Source organism: Triticum aestivum, chromosome 5B, assembly GCF_018294505.1.
Source record: "Triticum aestivum cultivar Chinese Spring chromosome 5B, IWGSC CS RefSeq v2.1, whole genome shotgun sequence".
NCBI lineage: Eukaryota > Viridiplantae > Streptophyta > Magnoliopsida > Poales > Poaceae > Triticum > Triticum aestivum.
In genome coordinates, this window is record NC_057807.1 from 41,997,232 (window position 1) to 42,000,788 (window position 3,557).

The following is a 3,557-nucleotide window of genomic DNA, read 5'->3' on the forward strand; positions in this document are numbered from 1 at the left end:
TTACGTCAAACATAACCCAAAACCGTGTTCACTTCCCGGACTCTGATAACCCACAAGTATAGGGGATCACAATAGTTTTCGAGGGTAGAGTATTCAACCCAAATTTATTGATTCGACACAAGGGGAGCCAAAGAATATTTTTAAGTATTAGCAGCTGAGTTGTCAATTCAACCACACCTGGAAACTTAGTAACTGCAGCAAAGTGTTTAGTAGCAAAGTAATATGATAGTGGTGGTAACGGTAACAAAAGTAAAGACAGCAAAAGTAATGTTTTTGGTATTTTGTAGTGATTGTAATAGTAGCAACGGAAAAGTAAATAAGCGAGAACCAGTATATGGAAAACTCGTAGGCACCGGATTAGCGATGGATAATTATGCCGGATGCGGTTCGTCAGATAACCCAAATAAGAGCGAGAAGAGAGCAAACGGAACGGTCGTGAAGCTAGCAATGATCAAGAGGTGATCCTGAACTCCTACTTACGTCAAACATAACCCAAAACCGTGTTCACTTCTCGGACTCCGCCGAAAAGAGACCATCACGGCTACACACGCGGTTGATGTGTTTTAATTCAAATCTGGTGTCAAGTTATCTACAACCGGACATTAACAAATTCCCATCTGCCACATAACCGCGGGCACGGCTCTCAAAAGTTTATACCCTGCAGGGTGTCCCAACTTAGCCCATCACAAGCTCTCACGGTCAACGAAGGATATTCTTCTCCCAGGAAGACCCGATCAGTCTCGGAATCCCGGTTTATAAGATATTTCGACAATGGTAAAACAAGACCAGAAAAGCCGCCCGATGTGCCAACAATCCCATAGGAGCTGCACATATCTCATTCTTAGGGCAACACCGGATAAGTCAAGCTATGAGTAAAACCAGCCCTCAAGTTTCCCCGAGGTGGCCCCGCAGGCTGCTCAGTTTGGACCAGCACTTAGAGAAGCACTGGCCCGGGGGGGCTAAAATAAAGATGACCCTCGGGTTGGCCGACCCAAGGGAAGGGTGTATGTGGTGGTGAGGCAAATGGTAAAACCAAGGTTGGGCCTTGATGGAGGAGTTTTATTCGAAGCGAACTATCAAGGGGTCCCATAAATCACCCAACCGTGTAAGGAACGCAAAATCCGGGAACATAATACCGGTATGACGGAAACTAGGGCGGCAAGAGTGGAACAAAACACCAGGCATAAGGCCGAGCCTTCCACCCTTTACCAAGTATATAGATGCATTAATTAAATAAGAGATATTGTGATATCCCAACATAATGCTGCCCACCATGGAGCAATCTTTAACTTCATCTGCAACTAATAACGCTATAAGAGGGGCTGAGCAAAAGCGGTAACATATCCAAGTAACGGTTTGCTAGGAAGGGTGAAAAGGTTAGAGGCTGACATGGCAATTTGGGGAGGCTTGAAGAACAAGTGATAGGAAGCGCAGCATAGCGACAGAACGAAGCAACTAGCATAGCAATGATAGTAGTGAGATCCAAGGTAGCGGTCATCCTGCATGAAATCCCTCAAGGAAGAAGAACGAGTCCATGAAAAAGATGAACGGATCCTCACGATCGCAACGAAACAGAAACTATCGAGAAGAAGCACACAACATGGTAAACACACCACACATATACATGACATGATGCTCAACCAAGTATGATGAATGAAAAAGGCTACATGAAGCTACTCATGGCAAGAGGTGATGCAACTCATCGAAGCAAGTTTAAATGAGGCCGGAAATAACATATAACAAATCCGGTAGGTCCTCATATGCAAGTTTCAAAGTTGGTCCAGATCTGAACAAACATTTAGTTGAAGTTGTTAATCAGTAAGTTAAAGAGCACCAAGAGGAACTACACGAAATTCTAGTCAAGTTACATATAAAGTTCATTTAGTTCGGAGCGCCTTCCTAGAAGATATGAGCAAATCAAAATAAACATGGCATTGATGCAAAATGCATACAAACATCAAGCAAACACCTCAAAACAAGGATGCAACATGATAATATCAAACTTCATGCAAAATCAAGCAAGTTTCATATAGAGCGCACTCAAAACGGAGCAACGGTTCAACACATAAACTCTATACAAGTTTGAAGGATAAGCTATCCAAAACAGCAACTAGGCATCTTGCAAGCATCAAAACAATATGCTACAACATCCCAACATGAAAACAAAAGACATGGGCATGAATTACAGGTAAAGCATGACAAAACATGAACACTGAGCTATCTCCAGAAATCAATAGAACATGCTCAAAAGGACATGGCAAGATTGCAAATAATAACAGTTCACAGACTTAGCAGAAATAACATCAGGCTGCAATGTTTAGAGCTATCAAACAACATGCTACAGGAACTTATCATGGCAAAAAAAGGCATGGCATGATAATACTAAAGACAAAGAACAAAACTCCCTTACTAAACTAATTCCAAAGATCAACAGAAAAGATGGTAGCATCCATGCAAACATGGCAAATGATATGACAGATTCAGACATGACAGGAACAACAATAAGTAGGCATGTTGGTGAGCTTGAAACACTCACCATAAAGAAAGGTTACCAACAGTAAGAAGACACATTTATGAAGCCAATAATGGCAAGATCAAGTTCATAGGGTGCATGGCTCACTAGTAAAGCTCATGGAAAAACTGAACTTAATGTTAACAGGCTGACAGCAACATGATTTAGCAATTTGAGAGCAAGATTACAACAAGCTACAGTAGGCTATAAATGCAACCAGGGGGATGGATGGATAGAGCATGACATGTATAACAAAACATGCTTAGTTAACATCTCCATATTATGCATAGAATGACTTGTAGCAGTAGGTTTACATAGCATCATGATTTAACAGATTCAGCCTAGCAAAACAGTAACAGCAAGTATTCTACTTCACGAGCTTGATGCACTCACTACAGGACTCACAAAAATACATGGATTGCACCACTGTAAAGATGACATGATGAAGCTCAACACTCATGTAGACATCAAGCTCATAGGGTGCACACACAAAATGAAATGAAAATGACAAAACAGCAAGTTCTGTTAACAGACAACAGTTAACATCATATAGCACTCTTGCAACGATGATTAGGGCATCAAAATGAACTCAAACAAGCATGGTACAATGTAACAAAATGAAGAGCATCTCATGATGAACAATTTGATATATTACACACGCAAAACGGAGCAGTACACATGAAGTTACAGCATGTCAAAGTTAGCACTAGAATAATGGGATTTCGGGACTTGGGCAAAAATACCTCCCAGATCTAGATCTAGGGTTTCCAGGCACGCGAAACGTGGTTCGCTGAAGTTGGGGAAGGTGACCGGAGGAAGGTCCGGCGAGGCGGGGAGATGGACGGGGAGGTGCCGGCGACCGGATCCGGGCTCCTGTGGACGGATCTGGCCGGAGGAGGGGTGGCGCCGGTGGAGGATGACGGTGGGGGCGCGGGAGCGCGGCACCGGCACGCGGCTCCGGCCAAGGCGGAGGAGGCGAAGGTGGTGGCGGCGGAGGGCTTCGAGCGGCGACGTCGTGACTCCACGAGGCGGCGAGGACGACGCG